Consider the following 27,432-nt stretch of genomic DNA (forward strand, 5'->3'; position numbering starts at 1 on the left):
TTCAAGCCAAAATGGGACAGTGAGATCCGTTTTTATGTTCAGAAAAGCACCTTAGAAATCACTGATTTTGTTTATCAGAATGTTTATCTGTTCTTAAAATTTAATTTGGACTGATATGGATGGATTTCTTCTCCAAACATAAATATTTCTTATAGTTTGCCCTTAAAAATGGTATAAAATATTTCATAGGCAAAGAAGCAAACAAACAAAAAGAAACCCCAAAAAACTCCACAAAGCATTTTCCTTCCATTGGGAGAAGGGAATTTACCCCATGGGTGCCTGAGCAAATGTTTGAAGATTTTCCTAAATCAACATGCCTGTGAGTTATCTTACTGGGAATAATAACACCTGTATTACTCTTATTTTTTCTTTTTTAGTCACTTTACATTTTGTGGGAAATTTTAACTTCTTGGTAAAAGGTATTTTCTTTGCAATAAAAATGGGACTTTCAGATGTCTGTCATTTTCTAAAATGCTTTGAAGTTTGAATTTTCTCTATCAAGAGAGGTAAGTCCCACTGAATAGCGTGTACTAATGATAAATGTAGGATTTCAAGAGTCAACCTACATTCCTGTTACAAAAACCATACCTGTTATTGACATCACCATCAGCTTTTGTGCAGATTTCATTTGTGACAACTCTTTATTATACTTCTCAAGTGGCAGGGAAAAGGCTCCAACAGTCAGGTTTTTACCCCAGTGACAGGCACTGAATGGCGATGGCACTGGAGCCATCAGCTAATGGGATCAGGCAGCGTGGAGAGGTCAAAGCAGTTGTGGAGGGAGAAGCAAGGGGAGGGAAGGCGCTGTGGTGGACAGATGCGAGGACGGCCCCCAGATTCCTTCTCTTTGGGGTGAAGCCCCTCCCCTGGCGTGTGCTCAGGGACTAGCGAGTAGGAGGGTGTTGCTGAGCTGGGTATGTGACAGGGGCAGAAAGGGTTTTGCAGGCGCAGTTAAGGCCCCTAATCAGGGCCTTTTGATTTCTGGAGAAGGAGCTAAACCTGGGTGAAGCTGATGCAGTCAGGGGGTTGTGAGGGGGGTGTGGTGATGTCCTCAGGTGCTGTGCGTTGGAAGGGCGTGGTGCTTTAGATAAATTCTCCTGGATTTCGCCAGGAAGAAGTGAGCTGTGTAGAGGGGAGAGGGGCTGCCCAGGAGGCTGCAGAAGTCCAGCGCCGTACCCAGAGGGCAGGCAGCGGAAGACAGGCTCGCTGATGACCTGGCTACAAGGACGCCAAGGTGGCCACGGCCCTGGGAGCCTGGGAGAGGAGTCGGGAGTGCAGGACGCCGCCTCTCTAGCCCCTGCCAGGAGCTTGAGGTTAGTGACCCCCGGGCCAGAGGACCAGCCACCTCGTGTCTAGACTCCTGAGTTGGCACACTCGTGTTGTCCCCGGTTACTAAGTGTGTGTGGTCATGGGCGCTGCGGGAGGAAAGAAACGTAGGAGAGCATGGCGCTTTCTCTCGGGCAGCGCATTTGTAAGGCTAAGGGCAGGTGCTCGGTGACTCTGGATAGCACAAGCTTTGGCTAGCAGTGAGCTAGCGTGCAAATCGATCTGCACTTGTCAGTGCGCGTCTTTCACCATCTCATCAAGTCTATGCACATAGAATAAAATAGTTTGTGCCTTCCTCTGTATGTATGTATAGGTGTTACGTGTAGAACTATTATATCCACATTTTTATGCCTATCTGCATCATAGATTGAGGTGGAGTAAATGACATGGATCTTTTGATCTTTTAAATTACTGAACACCAAAATGTTTAATTATTGAAGGTGAGAAATCATTGAGTAGGTATTAATTCTTACAGTTAGCACTGGGGAAAACGGAGATGATTTTTCTTCCTACCTGTGATGAAATTTGTTACCCAAATTCACTTAATTTTTAAGACTTTATATGTTGATAAACATGTAGTTACACCTGTAAATCGAAGTATAAATTGGTAATACTTTTGAAAACAATGATTTTTATGACAAGTTTAATAGCCATAGAAGTGTGCACAACTATCAACACATTACACTCTTTAAAATCTATGCTAATAATTTAGTAAATGAAAAATAGCTTATGCAAGAAAGTGTTGTCTACATTTTATGTAATATTTAGATTTTTTTTCCTCCAAAAGAAACCCTAAATGAAGTTGATTTTGCAGACTAGTATAAGATTCAATAATGTTTATGTGGCCATGAAATAAAAAAGTAAATCACATACTGCACCTCTTAATGTAATAAGTTATGGGCCAAAGGACTATGAAGAATTGTATATGTTATATGATTACACTGACTTAAAGATTACTAACTACAAGCGTAATTCGGAATCCTAAATGGGAGTGTGTAGCATTGTTTATGGCAGTTGTGTTTGGATTATGGGTCTGCGGTCTTATTTTTTTGTTCCCCAGTTTTAGTATTTTGCAACTATCTGAAGTGCATATAAGGCTTATAAACTAATCTTAAAAGTGCGAACTGTGTTCAGGAACGTTTTTGGGGTGGGAATCGGTTCAAGGTTCTTTGCTTTCTAAGGGTATGTCGCTGGCGACTATTGCAGTTGGCCTAAGAGGAGTTGTAGGGGCACTGACACTCGCAGTGTAGAATCCTGGGTCTCACCTGTGCTGAGAAGCTCTGTGGCCGGAATATCAAGCCAGAGGCTCCTGAGTCAGATAGGTAGATACTTATTGCACTGCGCTTTTAGAAAACTTGAGACCACATTGCAAAATTGGGCAAGTTCACACAGAAACTATTTTTCATCTTTATTCACAATTGTAGAAGATGGATCAATATCAAAACTGGCTTTCACATGTTAGTGATGGGCTGCAGCTAAGTATTGCTTGGGTGGGATGGTGCCATCCCGTTAGTCCTACTGGTCTACCTGGTGCTCAGAGCCAGTGTGAATGGCCACTCATAGTTGTACTTGCTCTCGTGCTGGCCTCCCAATGGGAAACCTTTATTCTGTGCTCCTTTCTTTATCAAGACTGGAAAAAGAAAGATGGAACTCTGAGGGCCCCTTGTTTCTCAAGCCTAATCTGTGTTCTTCCTTCATGATTGTATTGACATATGTGATTGTGACCCTGGAGACTAAAATAATTGATTGGAAGCACTAACCTACAATCTGGGCCAGGCGTTTAACAAACGTTTAGTTTCCTTCCATTGATTGATTATTTTCATTGTTTTTGAAATATCTGGATGCGAAATAGTGTTTATAACATTCCCAGCGACAGTGAGTGAAGCATCACAACAAAGGGTTGCAAACGGGCAGGAAACACTAAGATGATGTTTCTAGTGATGCCGAGAATGAAAGCGGAGAGACTATATGATAACCATGTAGGTGACCCCAATTTTCTCTTCTATCTCTACTGAAATCAATGAAATCTCTCCCCAGAGCCAGGAAGGGGAGCAACCCACCCCCTGCTGCAGTGTTGGCTTCGCTTGGCCGCATATCCCTGGCCTCTGGGTGAGGTTAACTGTGCAGAGGAAAGTCGCACTTTCACAGCAGTTAGATATTTTTTCTTGCTAAACCACGCTGAAGACACTAATTCCACTTCTTTCCCAGCTGTACATAGGTGAATTAGCAAGAAACCACTACTGCATTGTTTTGTAGTCTTCAAGTGAAGCCTAATTAAAGAAATATATAGTTTTTATTGAGCTGCAAGAAAAAGGGACATGGGGCACAATTAAGTTTGCATCAATAATTAAAACCAGAAAATTATTAATGTAGCAAATATTACACATTAATAAGAAATACATTTTGTCACCAACTGCTACATAAAATCTCCCTTTCATCATCTATAATCCCAAACAGAAATAGAGAAGGAATATGAAAATGCACTATTTTCTAGCCTTAAGTTCATTGTGGATAGAAGTTCAGATAGTTACTGTTTTTCAACACTATTGTCTATTTCCAAGGTGCGATTGCTCTGAACCAGTAAAAAAGTGAGAGAATTGATAATTATTTGCATGTAACATGAAGGTTTCTGTCGCTCCCCCTCTTCGTGGAGGAACGACACAGGACCCTGCGCTGTTCTTTTGTCTGCTCGGCCCTTCCCAGGTTTGCTGCTGGTTCTTCCCGGGTTGGCTACTATCCCTTCCACCTCCGTGGAAGGGCAGTTCCCCCTGGCCACATTCCCCACTTCCGCAGGGGAGCGGCACACCGCCGGCCGGCTCTCTCGGGGGCTGCACAGGTGTTCCCCTTAGATGTTCCCCATAGATGTTCCCGATGCATGCCGTCTCTCTCCTCCTTTATAGTCCTCCTCTGCCAATCCCAACTCGGCTGCCCACACGCCGAGCACGCTGCTCTCCTCCAATCAGGAGTAGGTCCTACAGTTTATTGGTTGAACTGGAGGCAGCTGTGTAGAAGCTGTTTCCTCCTCTCCCAGCGCCATATTGTGGGAGAGCAGATGCATAGAATAAGTCTTAATTCCAGTAACTTAGTCTAGTCCGAGTTGCTCCCCACAGGTTTCCTAGGAGGCTAAAGATACATATCAATTTGTTCAATATTTCCCTTTGACAGAAAACTGCAAGTTCAATATGGAGAAAGGAGAGAGACTTTCACTTCCTATCTTCTCTGAGCGTAGATTCTGTTCCTGCTCTTTTTGGATAGAGAGCAAAGCCAGCTTTCCGGTTCATGGGTCACCTACTCAAAGTTCTTCTCTAAGTCAGAAGTCCTTGGGAGAATGTTAAGCAGCAAGTATTTAGCCCCCAATCCAGGTCCTACCTTGTACTTCTTTTTATGAAAACCCAATAACCTGCTACTGCAGTCGGCTGTTTATTTCCATGTATCCCATTGACTTACTCAGTGTGTGATGCATCATAGGCACTAATGACTGTTTAAGGAATAAATGAAAATAGTTTTATGCAAATTGGGATTAAGATTGATCTGGTAATATCGCAATCAGATTGCATGGATAAATTCAACTTTTAAAAAAATCTTATAAGCAAATTTTTGGGAATATGTGGTGGAAAATATCCAGTTGTATGATTTGGAATCCAGGAGCAGTAAGACAATGTGTAAATACGTGATGTGAATTGCCTCAACAGGAAGCTAGCACAGTTAAACCAGGTTTCAAGGGTGAACAATTAAGTTACAAGAGTTACAAAAAGCCTCGGGGAAAAAGGGCCATTTAAGATTCATAGTAACAGTGGGAGGGTTTAAGGAGAGGGAAGGCTCTGGGTGACTGGCTGGTTAGAGCACCAAGAAGGCGCAGGATAAAAGGAAAAGGTCAGCACCTGTTTGGGAAGAGCAGGTGCACCAACTTGGCTGGCACGATTTCAAGCCCGACCTGGGAAACTGGCCTTCGAAGGCTGGTCAAGCTCTCTGAGTCCGTGTGTGTCCTAGAGTTTTGTTCTCTTGGGTATGTTGCAGTGGCCTCTCAGACTGTGTTCTCTGCCTCTATTTTGCATGTTTCATGCTTCTTTGTTTACAATAGATATGAGGCCCAACTTGGTATTGGTTGACTGTTTGGATTACTAGGTTCCTTAGCTGGTCTCTACAACAAGGTGTCGGTAAGTATTACACATTGTATTTATCTTAAGACAATCATTGAGTAAATTTGCTCACTTTATCACTGATCAAATGAGGGTGTCAGAGATTGAGATATTTGCTCAATTTCTTCCAATGCAACCAGAATGCCAATTCCAAATCTTAAGCTCTTCCCTTTGTACTACGTTGTTGTGGTTCCTAGAACATGGAGGTTCTAAGGCTTTGTGTGATGAATCCTAAGGAAGGAAGAATGCTGCATTTCGGGGATGGGAGGGAAGTACAAGAGAAGTCTTCCTTCGTAAATCCACAATGCACTTGGATTTAAGTATTCAGTGTGACTCAGTGACTGCTTCTCGCAGAGTTTCCTCTGCCTAAATATCATTTAATATCCTGTCTCATCCAGGTAAAGATACATGGAAAGTTCTTTCTTAGAGCGGTTTTGGATCATTAAAACAATAGCTGTTATTGATCAAGCACTGTAGTCATCACTGTATAGTTGCTGTATATATAGTAACTATTCCCATAGCAATTCTGCAAACCCATTTTACAAAGCTGAAATTTCTCTCTGCTTGCAGGTTTATTAAAGTGGAACTGGCAAATAAGAATTGTATATACTTTGTGTCGCTCCCCCTCTTCGTGGAGGAACGACACAGGACCCTGCGTTGTTCTTTCGTCTGCTCGGCCCTCCCCGGGTTTGCTGCTGGTTCTTCCCTGGTTGGCTACCATCCCTTCCACCTCCGTGGAAGGGCAGTTCCCCCTGGCCACTTTCCCCACTTCCGCGGGGGAGCGGCACACCACCGGCCGGCTCTCTCGGGGGCTGCACAGATGTTCCTCAGGTGTTCCCCTTAGATGTTCCTGGTGCATGTTGTCTCTCTCCTCCTTTATAGTCCTCTTCCACCTATCCCAACTCTGCTACCCACACGCCGAGTACACTGCTCTCCTCCAATCAGGAGCAGGATCAGCTCCTGCAGGTTACTGGTCGAACTGGAGGCAGCTGTGTAAAAGTTGTTTACTCCTCTCCCAGCACCATATTGTGGGAGAGCAGATGCATAGAATAAGTCTTAATTCCAGTAACTCAGTCCAGTCCGGGTTGCTCCCCACACTCTGCACATATCCAAAAAATATGTACACATTGTGAAATGATTATCAAGCTAATAAACATCACTACCTCACATAGGAACATTTTCTTCCCCAGTGAGAACATTTAGGATCTATTGTCAACAAATCTCAAATGCCACTGTATTAACTATGTATTAACTATGGTTGCCATGCTGTAGGTTAGATCCTCAGAATTTATTGATCCTGCATAATCTTCATACCCTTTGTTTAATACCTCTCCATGTCTTCTCCCCACAGCCCCTGGAGTTCTAAAGCTTTACTCTTCTTGGATTTCATATATAAATGAGAACATGCGCCTGAATTTTCCAATCTGGTTCTGCCTTCAAATTCTGAGATCTTTTCTCCTGTCTCTGAAACTACTTGTTTCTCGCCAGCATACACTCTAGGTCGATTCTTCTACTTGCTTTCGAATACGTGATTTAGATCAAGCTCTTATTCTTGAGGCCTGAGGCAAGAAGACTCATCCAAAATTGGTTCCATTGGTTGCGTATCGTGCAAGTCCTTGTTGTATGCCTGGTTCTAGTCTAATTTTAGAGAAGGTATTGAGGGAGAGCAGTGTAAGATAGACTTTTTATCTTGTAGGGACTTACATTTCAGTTCAGTCAAGGAGAAAAGCAATCAGGGAGACGAGTCAATGGTGGTTTTATAGGTAAATACATAACCAAAATTGTGCATTCTAGAAGGGTGGTTGGTGGAAGAAGAAGACGAGGCACATTTGGACCTTGAACGTTGGAGAAGAGGTATGAGCAGATAGAAGAAACGGTCATGTGTGGGGGTGATGGAAACCACAGTGAGAGGAGTCTAAACTGTGTCTTAGCTGAAATACTTCTGACCAATCCAAAAATGATTACTGAGCTACTCCATGTGGTGATATCGGATACTAAATAGCTCCCAGAAAGGCTTAGGATAGCATAACTGTACTTAAATGTCTGAAACCTAGCAAGGCACTAGAACAACAGTTATGGGCAATGCAAGGAAAGACTTGGGCAAGACTGTCATTCTAGCCTAACACACTAACCTCCATCTGGTTTGGACTGATTTAATGTGTGGGTGGAGGTGTGAGATTTACAATCGTTTGAAGAGAGCAGGGCAGTATTTAACCTCAAGAGTGTGTGATCTCTGTAGTGTAAGTTGAAAAAAATTGGTAACACTAGAAACATACATATCACCTCTGCTCTGAATCTGGCTTGCTGATGGCATTGCAGATTTTTTTTAGTTTCTGTTACAGATAGATTATGTTAAATCACCTTGGGTAAACTAGCTATGAAAATGTTGAATTGTTTCAAGTTATTTTTTTTTTTCACATAAGGTAGTTTCACTTAAGGCAGTGGAGTATCTAGGCATAATGGAATCACTAGTCTTTAAAGACCCCTGCTCCTCAGTGTTTTTGTCTGTGTACTGCACCTGTAAGTCCTTACTAGTTGTTCATATTCCATTTCTTACTACAGCACTTAAAGCAATACCAGCAAAGTTAGGATTTGCACAACTTGGGATTCATGTAACCTGCTAGAAAGGCCAATGCTAGGGCTCCGTCCTTGGGGACAGATTAAATTGACAGGAGTTGGGCACAGCTGTGGCTATTTTTTGAAGGGTCTCTTGTGTGAATTTAATGTGCTTACTGGGTTGAGAATGATTGATTCAAGGTATTCATATTTAGCAAGGTAGACTTAGTGGGTTTTAGTCATGATATAAATATCATAATAGAAAAGGTCATTAAATGGAACTTCTATGAACTTTTTTTTTTAAGAAAAATGAAAAATTTCCCAATGGGCTATCATTTCTGTCTTCAAGGTAGATGGCTTCAAGGAATTTGCCTACAGACTCAAAAAAAAAAAAAAATTGGAACCTGAGTCTTCTGTCTCTATGTCCTTTCTACCAGATTACTTAAAACCTGTAATCATGTATGATTTTATTCAAGTCTCGCCATCTTGGGAGAGGTTTTCCTTGATTGCCCTGTCCAAAATAGTCTTTCTCTATCACGTTACCTTGTTTGACTTATTCTCTCAGCAAAAATACACTACATAAAATCACCTTGCATTATTTACTTACTACCTGCTCTCTTTCTCACACACACACACACACACACACACACACACAGAGTTCTGTGAACAGGGACCTGTGCCATCTTGTTCATTGCCAGATCCCTAGCGTATAGATAGCGTAACAGTGGCTTGTGTATGCTTGTTGAATACATGAATGCATCAATGAGAACTTTGCATCCCTGTAAATATGTCAATCCCATCATGTAGTCTATGTCTAGATGGAGGTAGAACAGGGACACTTCTAATAGGATAGGAGGTTTCTCAGAGCAGCAGCTGCATTTGAGGCAGAAAATCAATTTCTACCCTGGATGACATTTTCAAAAGGAGTGTATCTGGTAGCATGGAATCTTCTATCTGACAGGGCTTATGTCAAAATACTAGGATGTCTGGATGCATGGCCCACTTTCTACAAGGGAGGGTGTGCTGTTCAGAGATGCCCTGAACTGTACATGGGATTTAGTTCTTGCTCTAACACTTTGTGCCTGCACAAAGAACAGAGTGACAACGGCTTTGTGCGTCTACTTAGGTTCAGCAAGGAATTTGCATGTGAATGCATATATGCACAGCATTTTACCAGCTTGGTGGGGAAAGAAATGTGGGATGCAGATTCCCAAGTTAGCCAGTATTTATAATATTTTGGGTAATTGGGTGGAGGATCCCTGTCTGGTATGTTCTCAAATATTTGAAACACAACCATTGTTTAAGACCTACAATGCACAATAAGATGGAGACAATATCAGAAAAAATGCAGACGATTAATCACAACTTATGCAAAACATGTTAAGTGAATGAACCAGCCGCTTGTCATGTACACACAATTGTGCTAAGGAATGCCTTTGCTCATGCTCCTCGTTACTGCGGAAAATCATTGCCAAGGCAGTTTAGCTAATTCATTTCCATGTTTGGAATTGAGCATTTTTACCAGATCTACTTCCCATTGTCCGCCAGGGACAAGGCTTGTCTTGTCAGAACATAGCTGGCTGCTGCCAGGATTGAGATGGGGCCAAGAGAGTCCTGTTGTATTTCCAGGGAGATAAAGGCTGGGAAGCAGGGCTCTGTGCAGGAGTCAGAGGGGAGCCACAGGGGCTGATTGGTCTAAGTGGGGGTGGAGGTCAGAGCGCTACTCTCTGGCCATTGATATGTCTTCAGAAGCTTCGGTTTTCCTTCAGCAAGGAGCTTTAAAAAGTTCATGGAAAATACATACAATGAGAAAATCATGTGTGGCTAGCAGGATGGCTTCTGCACCCAAATACACTTAACTTTTCGTTCTGCTTTTCCCGGCTCAAACACACCTGGGCACATGCGAATTATTTAATGGGAAATGAAGCTTTTATGATATATGCATATATTATATACAATGTAATGCTGATTGATTTTGAGAGGCAGGGTGGGTGGGCTCCCATCTGCCTGCTCACTCCAAATGCTCTCAACAGCTGGGGCTGAGCCAGGTTGAATCCAGAAACTGGGAATCCAGTCTGTGTCTCCCACATGGGTGGCAGGGACACAATGACCTACTGCCTCTTGGGGTGCACATGAACAGGAAGCTGGAGTTGGCGCTAGAGCTGGGTATCAAAACCCGGCACTCTGAAATGGCTTGGAGGTGTCCCAACTGGTGTTTGGTTGTTGTTTTGTGTTGTGTGTGTGTGTGTGTGTGTGTGTTTTTTTTTTAGCAGAGTTAGTGAAAGAGAAAGGTCTTCCTTTTTCTGTTGGTTCACCCTCAAGTAGCCGCTGCAGCCAGCGCATTGCGGCCAGCGCGCTGTGCTGATCCGAAGCCAGGAGCCAGGTGCTTCCTCCTGATCTCCCATGCAGGTGCAGGGTCCAAGGACCTGGGCCATCCTCCACTGCACTCCCAGGCCACAGCAGAGAGCTGGACTGGAAGAGGAGCAACCGGGACTAGAACCTGGGGTGCCAGCGCTGTAGGTGGAGGATTAGCCTAGTGAGCCGCGGCGCCAGCCCCTAACTGGTGTCTTAACCACTAAACCAGACGCCCTCCTTAAGGCTTACATGTTGTAAGTAGCAAAGGCACAGGCACAATACTGCAGGTAGGAGACAATTATTGATGTTCTCATGGATTTAAAAATAACTGAAGATTCTTTCCTGAGCTGGAAAAATAAGGGAACTCTTAGATTTTTGAGCTCCTACCATGTGTCCAGTTCTGACTCAGTTAAATACACTTTCAAAATCTCACTTAGTAAAAAATGTAGATAAGTTTGACACAAGGAAGATCTCAGTTACTTAAAATTAGGTGGACAATTGAAAACCCTTTTAAATGGGAGGTTAGTTTTTTCCAGGCAGAATTCATCCACTTCAGAATTTTCCTTGTGGCTGGCTTTTTACCAGAACAGGAACATAAGACTAAAAAATGTTTAGGGTTCTCTCCTTGAATCTCCAGAGTTGATAGCTTAAATTAATAAAATTAATACAAATACTCTTAAAACAAGCTAAAGTAATAATAGTATCCTATCAATAAGTTAACGACTATTGCAATTATAAATTAATAAAGGTGGCTCCTTGCCCTGGTTGTCATGTCAATTGATTAAATGTTCTGAGACAATGAAATGGGAAAAGACAACTTTATTATAATGCTGCAGGCAGGGAATATTTTTATTTTGCTATTAGGAGCATATCCACATGTCAATGACCAATTCCATTTGGAAAAAAGACATTTTTTTTGAGATATGTACAATTAGAAAAAATCTCCAAGGTGAACCTTAGGTCTGAACTAAGCACCTCTGTTATTTTTAGTTGACATTAGCAATGAAGAATAGCATTTCTAGGCTTTATTTGGATCCAGAGTAGAGGGTTGTTGGGCCCTTCTGCTCACTGGGGTGTCATGGGCTGGTAACCAACTGGGCTGGCGTCCTCTGTACAATTGCCAGGGGAATGGTCTGCACCGGCTCTGTGCACCTGATCCAGGGCAATAAAAGGGAGAAAGTGTCCAAGACCCAGCAGGGTTTTCACGTCCTTTTCCTACCAGGCAGCCTGATTGTGGAGGGAATAGTCTCTTCCTGTAGGTGACTCAGCAGCTCTGCACCTGCTTCTGTTTGAGCCTCAGCCTCTCTGTGGCGCTGGGGTAAATCGGGGGGGGGGGGGCAGGGTCACTTCCTTTGCATTAGTGCAAAATCTTACTATAAAAAAAAAACCTACTTTCATAGCCTCCATGCACTGAATGAGAAACCCCGAGATAGGAGAGATGGACCTGATTTGTGGGCATAGATGACAGTGAAATGAGATGGACCACAAGCCTGTACGAAAACTGATCATCTGGCAGGCAGAACTAAATCCCTAATCACTTGAGAAACGGTGTGGACCCCATAGCCACGTAACCTCTTGTTAGGTCAGGAAGCTGTTACTTGTGGGGCCTCAATAACTTGACAGTCCATGGCTCTGTCCCTTTGAGGAATGGGCAGCACACTTTCTTTTGTCCCCAGAGAACATGATTAATGTAACATTTAACACATCTGTTTCAGGTTAAACCACCCTATTTGCCGGACTGCTTGAGGCTTTTTATTCTAGTCATTCCTTAATTAACTGCAACATGTCCTTTTAAAAATGTGGATGATCAAAATAGAACATAATACTTAAAAGTATTTATCATGCTGGGCACAAGAAAGGAATAGTCATGACGTTTGAATGTTCTACTTTCTACAATACAAACAAACCCGCTGTCAATTTCCGTAATGAAATTTATCGCTGGATCATACTCCTGATGATGTATTCACTCTTATTTATATTAACAGCCTTTGGAAAATTGAGCATGATTTGCTCACACAAGCATCGTGGCACAGGCATTATGCTGAACTGGACACTAGCAGTATGGTGGTCTTTGTGGTTCAGGAGTTCATAACTGGGGTGGGATGTGAACAGTAGTGCGGCAGGTACAACCCAGTTGTATTAGCTTTCATGCTAGGAGGAAGAACAGGGTGATAATAAGGCATATGAGAGAGAGCTGTGTTCAGGGAAGGCTTCCTGGAGGAAGTGTTTAACTCGAACATTAAGAACACTGTAGAGAGCAAGGGACAACTGAGGTAGCTAAGGTCAGTATATATTCAGTTACCCAGTTCTGCCCACACAATATGCATTGGTTTTTTGTTATAACTTTAATAGGAAAGGCAGTAAGGCAGCAAGTGCTAACAGTATATTGAGAATTCTCCTAGGGCTCACCTAACTTAAATTCTGACCTTTAAAGATATTACTTTTGTGATCAGTTTTAGTTCATAATTGATCACACTGATAGGTCTAAGAGTCAAAGGGATCACATAAACAAGAATAGTGTCTGCTAATACTAGCTGATAGACTCAAAAAGGGAGAGAACGATCCAACATGGGAAGTGGGATACACAGCAGATTCATAGAATGGCAGATGTCCTAAACAGCACTCTGGCCTCAGAATCAGCCCTTAAGGCATGTGGATCTGGCTAAAGAGCCCATGAGAGTATTTTAGGAATGGAAAGCCAAGACACTCTGGTGGGAGGTGGGGGGGAACTAAATGAAAGATCTCTCTGCAAGTGAGATCCCAGTGGAAAGAACAGGTCATCAAAGAAGGAGAGGTACTGTGGGGAGCAACTGAGACTAGACTAAGTTACTGGAATTAAGACTTATTCTATGCATCTGCTCTCCCACAATATGGCACTGAGAAGGGAGTAAACAACTTCTACACAGCTGCCTCTCACCAACTTGACAAGCTGCAGGAGCTGCTCCTGATTGGAGGAGAGCAGCGTGCTCGGCGTGTGGGTAGCAGAGTTGGGATTGGTGGAAGAGGACTATAAAGGACGAGAGATTCAACATGCACCAGGAACATCTAAGGGGAACATCCGGATAACATCTGAGCAGCCCCCGAGAGAGTCGGCCGGTGGTGTGCCGCTCCCCCGCAGAAGTGGGGAAAGTGGCAGGGGGAGCCACCTTTCCACGGAGGTGGAAGAACCGGCAGCCAACCCAGGAAGAACCAGCAGCAAACCCGGGAAGGGCTGAGCAGACAAAAGAACAGCGCAGGGTCCTGTGTCATTCCTCCGCGAATGGGGGAGCAACATAATGGTGCCGTGACTCGGATAGGAAACCTAGGAGGGAAGAAGCGGGAAGAAGTGGGAAAATACCAGAGAGAGAGACTAGCAAAGATCTTAGGGGAAAGCCGGACGGAAAAAGTGCCGGGAGAAATCTAGGGTTGAAAGTGAAAGCTAGAAGAAACAGACTGGGATACGGACTGTGGGGAGAAGCCAGGAGAAATGAGAAATATTGTTGGAAGAAAAGTTAGGAAACATACCGGGTAGAGAAAAATATGTTAGGGAGGATGAAGCCGCGGGGGCAGGCTGAAGCGGAGACATAAGCTAGGTTGGGATTAGTCAAGTCAGCCCGGGGAGCAAAAGGCGAAAAACTAAAACCAGAAGCGGAGACGTAAGCAAGGTTGGAATCCGTCAGAATAGCCCGGGGAGCAAAAGACGGGAAGCCAAACCGAAAAGCAGAGACGTAAGCTAGGTTGGATTTCGTCAGGTTAGCCAGGGGAACTTAGACTGAAAACTAAACCAACCAATGGTGGAAATGTGAGCTAGGCTGTGATTCGCGGAAGCCGCCGAGTGCAGAGAAAGCGTGTGGGGCACAAGCAGAGAGAGTGCACAGGGCGCGAGTAGATAGGAAGTGCGGGGCTGGCGTGGAGGCCGTGGTGCAGGCGTGGAGACCGTGGAGTGCACGAAGCCGGGAAGCTGCGCAGATGAGAGAAGCGCGGGCTGAAGCCACGCAGAGCCGGGAAGCCGCCGCGGGGTGAGGTGCCGGGAAGCCGCGGGGATAAGAGAAACAGAAGTATAGAAGTAAAATGAGAGAAATAGTAATGCTGGCAGATAGAAGTAAAATAGGAGAGATAGGAATGCCCGGAGATAGAGAAATAGAGAAAAATAAGGCCTCCCCACAACACGGCAATGAGAGGGCTTGGATTTGGTCTGCCTGATTAGTAAGACAATAAGCACCTGAGGGCAGAGTATGTGCCGCAGGTCACCGAAGACAGGCACGTTATCAACACCAATAAGTCTCCCCACAAGACAGCAATGAGAGAGCTCGGATTCGGCCTGCCTGATTAGTAAGGCGATAAGTACTTGCAGGCAGCTCGAGCAGAGCATGCACTGCAGGGCACCGAACACAGGCACGCATCAGCGCCTAAAAACCTCCTCACAACATGGCGAAGAGAGGACCCGGATTCGGTTTGCCTGATTGGTAGGGCTTGTAAGCACCTGTGGGCAACTCTAGCAAGCAGAGCAGAGTGTGCACCGTGGGGCACCGAAGACAGGCGCGTATCAACGCCAAAAAATAAAAAGAAAGAGGGAACTGTGGGGAGCAACTGAGACTAGACTAAGTTACTGGAATTAAGACTTATTCTATGCATCTGCTCTCCCACAATATGGCGCTGGGAGAGGAGTAAACAACTTCTACACAGCTGCCTCCAGTTTGACCAATAACCTGCAGGAGCTGATCCTGCTCCTGATTGGAGGAGAGCAGCGTACCTGGCGTGTGGGTAGCAGAGTTGGGATTGGTGGAAGAGGACTATAAAGGAGGAGAGAGACAACATGCACCAGGAACATCTAAGAGGAACATCTATCTGAAGGAACACCTGTGCAGCCCCCGAGAGAGCCGGCCGGTGGTGTGCCGCTCCCCCGCAGAAGTGGGGAAAGTGGCAGGGGGAGCCGCCCTTCCATGGAGGTGGAAGGATCGGCAGCCAACCTGGGAAGAACCAGCAGCAAACCCGGGAAGGGCCGAGCAGACAAAAGAACAGCGCAGGGTCCTGTGTTGTTCCTCCACGAATGGGGAAGCGACAAGGTACCTTTCTCTGAAGGGAGGAGAGAACTTCCACTTTGACTATGACCTTGTCTAAATAAGATCGGAGTTGGCGAACTCAAAAGGCTTCCATAGCCTTGGCAACTCATGACAAGAGTCTCGGGTGATTACTGATGCCAAAACCAAGAGTGTCAATTAACTCAACAACAGGAGTCACTGTGCACTTACTCCCCATGTAGGATCTCTGTTCTCAATGTGTTGTACTATGTGAATTAATGCTATAACTAGTACTCAAACAGTACTGTACACTTTGTGTTTCTGTGTGGGTGTAAACTGTTGAAATCTTTACTTTATACAGAAGATCAATGTAGTATATATTAAGATAATTGAAAATGAATCTTGATGTGAATGGAATGGGAGAGGGAATGGGAGATGGGAGAGTTGCGGGTGGGAGGTTATGGGGGGGAGCCACTGTAATCCAAAAGCTGTACTTTGGAAATTTATATTAAATAAAAGTTAAAATATTGGGATGGAATTTGGTGTAACAGCTACAACCCTACTTGAATCACCTGTGTCCTACATTGGTTTGCTTGGGATTGAACCCTGACTCCATCTTGCTGCTAATGTGGGCCCTGGGAAGCAGCAGATGATGGTGTAAGTGGTTGGGTCCCTGCTACCCACATTGAGACTTAGACCTAGTTCCAGATTCCTGAATTTGGGTTGGCCCAGCCCTAGCTGTTGTGGACATCTGGGGAGTGAACCAGAGAATGGGAGATCTTTGTTTCTCCCTGCTTCTTAAATAAACAATGACAATAACAATGACTACTGGACATCTGTTTTTATATATAATTTGTAACTTTGAGAAGTATTTGCCCTGTTCACATACAAGTCATTACAATAGCTCATGTTCTTGGAATAAACCAAATCCCAAATTTCTACTTTTCCACAAATACTCAGGATAGTTAGCAATTTGCTATTGTTTGTTATTGTCATTATTAGTGCTAGGATGGAGAATCTTTACTCTTCTATATTTGATAATTTTTCAAAGATCTAAACTGCTTGGCAAAAAACTTGAAGGATATAGGCAGAGAGACAAGTATTTGCTGCACTTACAGTCTTCGCATGACGGTTTAAAACGCAACATTTGTCAGTAAATCGGAGCTTATAAAAGTAGCAATCGTCAGTGCTGTTAGTTGCAATATCAAGAGATCAGGGATTAGGAGTGTAACTGAGATTCCTTTTATGAAAAATTATCTAGCTCCTGGCTACCTTGTGTGAGCTCTATTAACTGCCTATAAATTGTTCATCATAAAATCTAGTTCATTCTTGTTAATTAGGCCAAGGCTTCTATAAAGACTTTTTTCTCCTCTCTACTGAAGCCTGGGCCAACAGAGGGACTACACCAGAACATTGCTAAACCTGATGCACGGTCCCTTAAACACTAACAATTAAAGAAGAAATTCCTGAATTAAAATTACTTTGGCTTCTTCCAAGTGAAAGTGGAATCATGCTATTATAGTCGCAGAAGAAGGTTAAAGAGTCAAATACATCTCCTCACCTGAGATTCTCTAAATCTGTAACATGGAAGAAGAAAGCAAAGGGATGCGTATGAAAGAACTAGGTATACCCATTAGAAATGACTAATACCAAGCAAGTTCCAGAAAGACAAATAGACCTATCAAATCCAGCAGGTGCATCATTCCATGTCAGTTGATTATGCATTTTCTCCATGGAACTGAACTTCTATGCAAAAATTACCTTGGAGGAAATCTTGTATTTGTTGCTGATCACCAGTGTATATATTTTTTTTCTGCTGCATTTTGCTTTCTGTGGTACTCACATAAGTGATCAACTGGCAGGCAGTGAATGTTATGTTTATATTATCTCATATTTTGCATTGCTAACTGGCTCCCTTGATACCATTTAAGGTGCATCCCTAATCAGCCCTCATGTTCCGCACTTCCCTTGCAATCTCTGGATTTTATGAAGAGTAGACACGCCATGTGCCCCAGTTCTGGACGCCAAAGTGGTTGTGACTTCAGGAAGTCCCCACAGTCAGAGCCACAGGCCGAGTCAAGCTGTGTGATTGCTCCCCTGAGATGCAGTTAGCAAGCCTCCCTGACAGAGGCCAGAGGCAAGGAACAGTCAAAGGTGGGGAAACTGTGTGTTTGCACACAATTCCATGCTTAACAGCCATTAAGCTGCAATTAATACTGGTCAGAAACACCATTATATTTGGAAAACCCAATAACAGCACAAGTTGGAAAAAAGAGGGGATCTATTCAAGTCAAGAAAAAGCGATTCATATATATATATATAATCAAAATAATGAGATTTTTACCTTATGCTATCTATTGTCTTTCCATGCAAATGCTAATATTAGCTCACAGTTAAGGAGATTGTATGACAATTAGGTGGCGTGTGTTTCATTTCCCTGGTCTTTGAGACACATCAGGTTTGACTCTGCTTTCCCATCCCAGGATTGTCACTGGTCCAGCATGATGTTAGTTCCAGGAAGCTGCAGTGGAGATGCGAGCTCATCCAAGTTCACTGTGAATTCGATGTTTAGGAAGACAAAGGAACATCTGCGCTGCGTGGTGGTAAGGATACCACACCAGTTTTCTTAGATGGACTGTGGCTTGAATCCTTGACTTTCAAACTGGCTATGGTGATGCCCTAGAGATGACAGTGAACGCCTCTGGGGAAATAAATTGCAAAAGGCTTCACCAGGCTTCTCTTTGCGATGTTATAGAGGGATTCTTTAAATTCTGCTTAGCTCAGTTTTGATTGAAATAATTTTTTAAAACAGTATACAGGAAAAGCTTTAGAAATTTCTGTTTGAACAGAATTTTAAAAAGATCTCTTCAAAAAAAAAAAATGAACAGTAAAGGGAGTTGTGTTTATCTTCATTTCCATCCTCATTGTTATTACAATCAAATGTCAGTTGTCAGTTGTGACTCATGGTCCCTGCTCTCAGCTTTCACCAGATAACTGGGTTCCTTCCTAGGTCTCCCTTTAAGCTTCCAGTAGGCAAATAGGAGTACATTTCACAAAGTTCATGGAAAAATAGAATAACAAGGTAACCTTATTTTTGTGCAAAAATAACTTTGAAATCCATGCAGAGTTTTTTCCTTATGCTCATCTTCCATGAACTTTTTGGAGCCTCCTTAGACATGAATAAATACCAGATTTGGGAAAAGAAGTCTTGCCTTATGACATTTCGCCCAACCAGGGTGACCAGAAGGTAGCAGTGATGAAAGTATGAAAGGAAGGGACCCTGGACAGATATGGGCAGGGGGATTGTGAAGAAGGCACCAGTGCTGGCCCTGTCTTCTGCTCCCCACCCCCAATACCCCATACCTTTTATGCACATGTTTCTTTCACAAGAACAAAGCACGTGACAACCTCAACACGCAAGTGGGGCGGGGAAGCAGACTTCTGGGCCTATAGTCACCTTCTGGGAACTGCTCTGCGCTGAGCACAGGGAGCGCACGTCTTTGGCAGGCAGTGGGTGGTCTGTGACACAACATTTTGTGTGTTACTTTAAGTTTAGAAAATACTTTCTATTGCTATCAATGCTTCAACCTTTAAGGCCAGTTTAAGTTATGAACAAAGTTTTTTTGACTTAACATTTGTGGGTTCAATCAACCATCCAACTAATTGAGGGAAGTCAGTCCACCTGGTTCACTGAACTGACAATGTTTGAATGGAAATGGTTGCTATTGCATAAAAAATGTGTTCAGTACTTCTATATATGTATACTCACAGTGCAGCTGGTGTAAAATTTGTCATTGTCACTTATATTTATTTTTCTATGCACTGTCACCTTCCCTAATTTATTTCCCCCAGTTCCTTCTAGAATGCTCCATTGTCCAAGGTAGTCAAACAGAATGCTCCTTTCAGAATCTAGCTGAGTGTACAGTCAGGCTTGTCTTAGTTTCTTTTTAACACAACCTAATTTGCATGTTTGGTTTTGGTCATCAGTGTTTGATGGAATCAATCCTACAGATCCTGATTGCGAGGGGAAAACCTTGTAGCACTGTGTTAATGGTCAGACTATTAGCTATATTGAAAAGATGTCTTAAAAATCAGTACATTACTGCTGATTTAAAGTTTTTAAATCTCTGCTCTTTTTTCATAGGCTTCAATCTGTATTCTGCTGTTAGATTTCAGGGTGTTATCTCAGGCTTACGTTAATGCCTAGTAATAGTCTTTTATAAAGCTATCCTTAATTTGTCAGAAGTCTTTACAGTTAGAGAAATGTGAAATTGAATGTTTAACATTGATTATGCACTGAAGTTTAAGACGCAGGGATTCAACAAAGTGATCCATTGGCAAATAGAATGAGTGCCTTTCTTGAGTTTTATAAAGGTTCTACCTAGAAATGTTATTGTCTCCAAGGAACTGATATTCTGAAACGTCCCCACAGAACCTGAAACAACTGAATTTGGTGTCGAGGAAGGGACACAGGTAAATGTTGTCTAGCAAACAGCACACAAGGAGGCCTCTAATCAAGGTGGAAGGAGAGATCTCTGATTAGAGAGGAGAGGGCTCCTTAGGGTTTGAGTAGCTGGCAAGGAACTACAGATGGCATCCGTCTTCAGGGTAGATCCACAAGGAAGCTGTTGTTTGGATCAACTGTGAAGCAAAGAGGTGGACGTCACCAAAAGACAGGCATGTAAACGCAAAATTAGACCATGAACCCACATGATGTTCTAAGGTAGTAGCTAGTAGATTGTTTTGCTGGGAGTTGAGTTACTGAAAATTGCAATTGAAACATTGGAGACAGAGGTTGCTCTCTGATGGTACCAATTTGATAAATGTGGCCTTCATGCTGTATTCCAGGGTAACCATTGGAAATTTTGAGTTGATCTATTTATTGATAGTGACTTGGATGCAGATTTTTCACTAATTTCAGATTAAATTTCCTAAGCAAGATTCTTAACATTATTACAAGTTAAGGCACAGTGGTGTTGGTCACTCCTGGAGTCCATCTTTGGTTTCTTCCACAGCCTACGGAAGAGAGAAGAAGCAAGTTGCCGCAAGGAGAGGTGGCTTTATCCTTCTGGTCCAGATAGAAGAATGCACACTGACTTCTCAGTGTGCGGTGAGAGAAGCAGCAGCATTCTGTTTCAAATTGAAACCCAGTGAGAAGTAGAGAGATGATAAGTTTTCTTTGATCGTTAGAGGAAGTTGTTTGCAGTTAGCATATGAAGGTGACTCCTCACGAGTTGCTGGCTTTCTAAAAGAACAGCTTACAAAATTGTGAGGTGCTCTGTCTCTTGGACAAATATAAAAAGAATTGATTGTGGCATAGCTCTTGAGTAAAGAGAGTCAACGAACACCACCCACCAAGGTTGCCCCACTTCTGAGTTGTATATGTGGCTCATAAATTACCATGTGGCAAATGCAACGGGTTGACCAGCTTCATATTGAGTTTGTCTACACCATCTGCTGTCGTATTGGCTTCGACTTTCTTCAATATAGCACCCTATTTATCTTAGGCGTGTTCTGTTACTTCTTCTACACTGCAAGTCCTTCCCACTGGCATCTGCACCATTTGCTGATATCAAGAAAGGAGGCTTTTGGGAGTGAGTGGTCCATGGCAGGGACGAGATGGTCAGAGGGCTCAGTAGGGAGAAAGTAGAATTTCAGGCCTGGAGGTGAGGATATGAAGAAAGCCCAAAAGAGAAGTGGGGGTGCAGCGCAGGGTGAATGAAAGAATCCAAGAGAATGGGTAAGGGGAAAGGGAAGAATGAGGACTATGTATTTACAGGAAAATGGCAGAGCGATTCATAGAGGTTAATGTGACATTGAAATGGACACTTCAGATTGATGGCAATGTCTCACAACAGCAATCATACAAAGTTGCCTTCTGAAATTGGGGACCAGTAGGTGAAAGCTTCCTTTAACTTGTTCTTGAATTTCAGTCAAGATGAACTTGTATAAGACCCGATTTTTGTGTGTTTGAGTTTGTTGCCAAAGCATTGTTGCAGTTTATTTTTTCACTTAATCTCACAAAGCAGCTGCAAGTTAGCATCATCAGGCAAATCTCCAGGTTCCCAACTCTTGTCTCTTTCCGGTAGAAAAGACTGACTTTAATTGTGTGTGAAAAGGGAAGATTTGCATTAAACTGTCACCAGAGTTTTAGAATGACAGTTAAGTTTCGAGAAGGGCTTGGGCTTCCCTAGAATGAGCAGATTATGGAAAAGAGCAAAGGTATGTACATTCAGCCTGAGTCCACAGAAGTCACTGGGGCGTCATTTGAGCTTCTCGTCCCTGAAGCTATGGGTCAATGATGTGGCAAATCTCTGAAGAGAAAAAGCCTGAGTACTGACATGGGAGGGCATGGTTCCTTTCTTTCAATCTCAGATCAAAATTAAATCTAAGATTCTGGAGCTTACTCATCAGAGGAGAAATATCATGAGCTATTTGCTGTCTCTGCTGCAACACAGCTCTGGCAAGCATGGAAGTTATGTTGAGATCGTCAAATCTATACTCAAGGACCATCTTTGTGAATCATGAAACCATATGCCACTGGTTGTCTGAGTTGGAAAAAAACAACAGAAATACCCAACTCTACACCAAGGAAGCCAGTGATACAATCAGACAGTGCCAAGGGCCATTTGACCATCTTACACCTTCTCAATGTATGCATTTAAAAAAAAAAAAATCTCTGCTACTGCTTGAACCATGTAAAATACCAGAACTCCTATAGTGCTAACAAGGAATAAAGATCTTGCACCAGATGGTGCCTCTTGTCTCCATCTATCTCTAGCCCAAACAATCTGCCAGAGTTTTGAAGAAAAATGCGATGTGATCGTGTTACAAAGTATATGAAGAAACAGAATGAAAAGTAATCTGGCTCAAGCAAGGGGACCCAGAAGGAAGGGATTATTGTCACTCTTTGAGCCTCGGGATAAGGTTTATGCTATCTGCATTTTAGTCCATAAAACAAATGGTGTGCCGAAACACAGCTATAGGGTGAGTCTCTCACCGGTATAGAAACTAATCTGGATGTTTTGTTTATATATGATTTTTAAAAAGCTTACTAGTTGTAAAAGGATTGTTCGTAGGTTTTTTTTTTTTTTTTGATAGTGTTTTCTCTGTTTCCCTTCATTACTGGATTTGGCCATCTTCATGATAGCAACTTGAATACAGTTTGGAGATCTCTTTTGCAGAATAGTATTGATATTTATGTACTTAGATGAGATTTTTGCATGTATGTCATTTCTCCACTCCTCTATTAGACTTAAGTAGTCTGAATGTTTGCAAGAATCTCTCTGCTTTCTCATATGTTGAATGATGCAGATGTCAAGCCTAGGGAATAACACTGCTGAAAGAGTAGCCCATTGGTGCTTTCAGAGCATGGTTGGAAGTTGGGGACTGATGAGCAAATGGGAGGAAGTCTATGATGAGACAAATCGAGAAACTGAAAGAAGCTTCTGTTGTGATATGACATAGCTGTAACATCCACATGTGATCATTTTTCAAGTAGTTCCTGCTAGTTTATCACAGTGTCAAATCTTGGAGTTGAGGAAATTAACACTCTGTTCCCCATGACAGGTAGTTGAAGAGTCACTGCTTAGTGTCTGTATTGTCACTGTTCTATGTAGTATGGATTGTAACGGAGACAGTAGATCCACCCAGGAGGAGGAGTTTATAGCAGTCTTCTAGTGACCACACTTGAGGGGCTATGAAGGTAGTTGTGGAAAGAAAGGGCCACTTCTGAAAATATTGCAAAGGAGAAGGAAAAGGGTATAGTCAGGAATGGAGTGGGATATAGGACAAGGAGACAACTACTGCCCCAAGCCTAATGTCAGCCCGGGTGGTGGTATTAGTGATAGACACAGAAAAGCTTCCTTGGAGAGAAGGCTCCGAAAACACTGGCCAAGAAAGGAATTCTGGCTTTTCAGTTTTTGCGTTAGGAATGGCAAAACATCTATTTAGAAATTCACAGTGAACCATGAAAGATTGTGGACCTCAACAGAAGAGTTCAATATTAGAAATTTAGAACAGATGGGAAACTCTTCCTGATGGTTTCACTGAGAAATTCTCCTCTTCACATTTTCTGATGCCTGAGATAACGCTATTTGCAACTTTCTTTACTTGTTAGATGCAATGCAGGGGTGTGCGTGAAGGCCAAGTGCCCAGGCCCCTCCTCACTTGGCAGGTTGTGTCGTCACATTCAAAGCACTGAAAATACATGAGTTGAGGTCTGCAGACAATCAGTGCCACAACTCCTGCTTATTCATGATGTCTTCAAAGGAAATTCTAAGTAAAACTTCTTTTTTTGGGGGGGAAATTTCAAATCGGATTCAAAGAAATCATATTAGATATGAGTAGTGGTTATGTAATCTTTACCTCATTATTCTTAATGGAGTTCAGAACTATCGACACGAGGGGTCTTTAAAAAGTTCATGGAAAATGCACATTATGTAAAATTGCATAAATCTGTTTTTAAAGCTCCATTTAAACTTTTTTTTTTTTTTTTAAAGATTTATTTTATTTATTTGAAAGACAGTTACAGAGAGAGGTAGAGAGCGAGAGAGAGGTCTTCCATCCGCTGGTTCACTCCCCAGATGGCTGCAATGGCCAGAGCTGTGCCAATCCGAAGCCAGGAGCCAGAAGCTTTCTCCAGGTGTCCTGTACGGGTGCAGGGGCCCAAAGTCTTGGGCCATCTTCTACGGCTTTCCCAGGCCACAGCAGAGAGCAGGATCAGAAAACGAAGCTCCATTTAAACTTTTATAGCTAAGTTTCTATCATTTAGCCTACTTTTTTTAATTTAAAAATTTTATTTTGAGAGGAAGAGAGACATAGCGAGAGTTTGAATACACTGGTTCACTCCCCAAATTCCTGCAATGACTGGGGCTGGTACAAAACCAAAAGTCAGGAGCTCAATCCAGGTTTGCCATGTGGGTGGCAGAGACCTGGCTACTTGGGCTATTGCCTGCTGTCTAGTAGGGTTTATATTAGCAGGAAGCTGGAGGCAAGAATTGAGCCAGGTACTTTGTTTTGGAAGTACCGCATGGTATCACCATGGTTTCTAATTATATGATTAACTCCTTGACTTTGAATGTTCTGTGGACTTACAGGGTTTTTAAGGACTGTGACAATGCTCTGTGTGGAAAACTGTGCGTATTGTTTGACTCACTCATGCTCTTGCACACAGAGCTACCAGAAGATCTGTTTGGACTTCTTATTCCAGATAGCCAAGGAAATGTTGACACAGGTCACTCTATCTTCAGGTCTTGGAGGAATGAAGGGTAGGTTCTTCGTTATTTTTAAAAGATTTACTTAAGAGGTAGAGTTACAGACAGAGGGAGAGACAGAGGTCTTCTGTCTGCTGGTTCACTCCCCAGATGGCTGAGCTGAAGCCAGAAGTCGCCTCCTCCGGGTCTCCCGCAAGGGTGCAGGGGCTCAAGCAGTTAGGCCATTCTTGCTGCTTTCCTGGGCACACTAGCAGGGAACCGGATTGGAAGTGGAGCAGCTGGGGCTTGAATCGGTGATGTTGGCAGGGCAGGTGGAGGCTTAAGCTACTATGCCACAATGCTGGGCTCGGGTCACTTGTTCTTAAGGTATCTGTCACAGATGACTCCACAGTGCAATTTTGGCTTCGCTTATCAAATGACCAACCCATTTCCTGTTGAGCTCTGCTGCCCAAGGATTGGCTCCATTCTAGTTGCTACTGGACCTCGGGGTAGTGGGAAGTGGAATGGTGTTTCTCCCTCCACTTGGGCACGTCTGAAGCTTGCTGAGTGTGAAACTGACATTGAACAAATGAAAGAGGCCATGATGATGTCTGCTAAGTAGTTGCATGATTTAGGTCATTAACACATGCAAAAAGCATAGGGAACATTCAAAAAAAATTGTAAGATTTATTTGTATATTTGAAAGGCAGAGTTGCAGAGACAGATGTGGAGAGAGCGAGCTTTCATCAGATGGTTCACTCCTCAAGTGGCTTCAATGGCTGTGTCTGGGCCAGGCCAAAGGCAGGAGCCAGGAACTCCATCCGGGTCTTCCACATAGGTGGCAGGGAGCCAAGTACTCAGACCCTCTTTTGCTGTTTGCCCAGTGGAGAAGCCAGGGCTTGAACCAATGCTCGTGTAGGATACCAGTGTCACAGCGGGCAGCTTAACCCGTGGTGCCCCAACACTGGTCACCTTACCCCCATTTTCTTGACCACCCTCCTGCAGCTTCACATCGATTTGCCTTCTCACGTGGTTGTGTTCTCCCCCGTGTGTGGGCGTTGCTGGGTGGGCAGAGGGCCTGCTGGCCCACTGCTGCTGGTCTCTCCTCTCATCTCCTGTGCTAGGTGTTGCCACGCCATGGCCTGTCTGTTCTTCCACTGTCAAAAGTGGTCCCAATACAGGGATGTTTGTTACCAAAACAAACAAAAGTATGTGGTGTAAGATTTGTATGCAAAACCTTCACAACAAAACTAAGTAGCTATTTACTTTAAATATGCCAATTAACTGTTACTAACGTACACTGCACTTCTAGGTTAAGGATGATTGATAGTAACCTGCGGTGAAATGTTCTTACACTGCCGTCTGGAAATGTAAATGTGTAAGATGGAAAAGGTCAGCAGGTGACAGCGCTACTATACACGTTTCAAAACAACACTTTCAAGTCGTTCCTCTCTGGTTCCTTCATCCTTTCTCGATCCTGCACTCCTGCAGCCTGGTAGCCAACAGTCGACTGGAAAAGTTTTGGTAAAGGGAAAATGTTTGAGTGTAAAGTAAACATCATGATGGGTCTCTTGTCATTCGTCTCGCTCGGGCAGAACCCTTATGAACCACAGCGGGAGCTGTGCTTGAGTGAAGAGAATGGGCTTGTCTCCTCAATGTCTGACAGTGAATTTGTTGCAATTGGAAAGCTAATTAGGAGGAGAGAGGGCTTATTTAAGATGTTTGGCACTCACTGCTTCATTGGCTGTGGACCTGGACTGCCCGACACAGACACAAGGAGAGGCACAAGTGTTAGCTGCATCTGGATGTTAACGTTTTCTAGGAGCCAGATCTAAGAAAGAAAAAACAAAAGTTGCTTTTGACTTTTTTTTTTTTTTAAAAAAAAGATTTATTTATTTGAAAGAGTTACACAGAGAGCGAAGGAGAGGCAGAGAGAGGGAGGTCTTTCATCTGCTGGTTCTCTCCCAAATTGCCTGCAATGCTCAGAGCTGAGCTGATCTGAAGCTAGGAACCAGGAGTTTCTTCTGGGTCTTCCAAATGGGTGCAGGGGCCCAAGCACTTGGGCCATCCTCCACTGCTTTCCCAGGCCATAGTGGAGATCTGAATCGGAAGTGGAGCAGCTGGGACTTGAACCGGTGCCCATATGGGATGCCGGCATTGCAGGCGACGGCTTTACCTGCTATGCCTTGGTGCCGGCCCCACTTTTGACATTTTTTTTAACCCAGTATTTGCCAACAATGGGCATGTTCTCCTGTGATCAATATGCAAATATTACCAGGGTGTTTCTCATTTTTTAATTTATGCTAGGTGTTTGGACTTGGGTGTGTATTTCGTGCTAGCAGCATTTTGTCAGTACATGTGGTCAAGTTGGAAGTGGTCAGCAGCTCTCTGTGGCCAGCGTGGGATAGTGTTCCTCACTGTTTCGCTGTTTAAGTCAGTCTATCTCTGATTACAACATTTACTGTGGGCTGTCAGGCAAACCTGGATGTGTACCCTGAATTAACACAATGATCTGAGTGCTGTTTGTTTTTTGCAATTACCAATAAAGCCTGCCATTCTGTGGGCAAGATGAGCAAAATTCATGAACTCGACCAGCTGACAGGAGTTCACGGAGCTCCTGGCTGTTAAACGCAAAAATGTTTGTGCCTGGGATACCGTAGAAACATTCTTTTAGAAAAATCTCAAAACAGAAAGGAGTTGCTTGAAAAAATATAAGTATAATGGGGAACACCATTGGATTTGCATCATTCAGTGTCCATTGAAAGTTTTCAGGATGCATTTTTGTGTTCCTCCCAATGATACTAAAACTTGGGTGTGCATTGTTAGAAAAACAATCAGTAAGTGTGGATGCTGTAAGTTAGC

General features: G+C 43.3%; 1 long non-coding RNA gene across 15 annotated transcripts in view; it reads left to right on the top strand.

The window, feature by feature from the left end:
- The first annotated feature begins 1,024 nt into the window (after nucleotides 1-1,024).
- Nucleotides 1,025-27,432, top strand: part of LOC103349545 (uncharacterized) — a 181,798-nt gene continuing 155,390 nt past the window's right edge. For 2 of the 15 annotated variants that reach the window (XR_016220470.1, XR_016220469.1), the window contains exons 1-2: nucleotides 1,025-1,313; nucleotides 17,860-17,979. This is a non-coding gene — a long non-coding RNA (uncharacterized LOC103349545). Of the gene's footprint in view, nucleotides 1,314-17,859; nucleotides 17,980-20,391; nucleotides 22,327-27,432 lie in introns of those variants that run through there. The other 13 variants (XR_517712.5, XR_016220468.1, XR_016220473.1 and 10 more) reach the window with 10 other exon arrangements.

Source organism: Oryctolagus cuniculus, chromosome 14, assembly GCF_051225735.1.
Source record: "Oryctolagus cuniculus isolate XC-2025 breed Fujian yellow rabbit chromosome 14, ASM5122573v1, whole genome shotgun sequence".
Lineage (NCBI taxonomy): Eukaryota > Metazoa > Chordata > Mammalia > Lagomorpha > Leporidae > Oryctolagus > Oryctolagus cuniculus.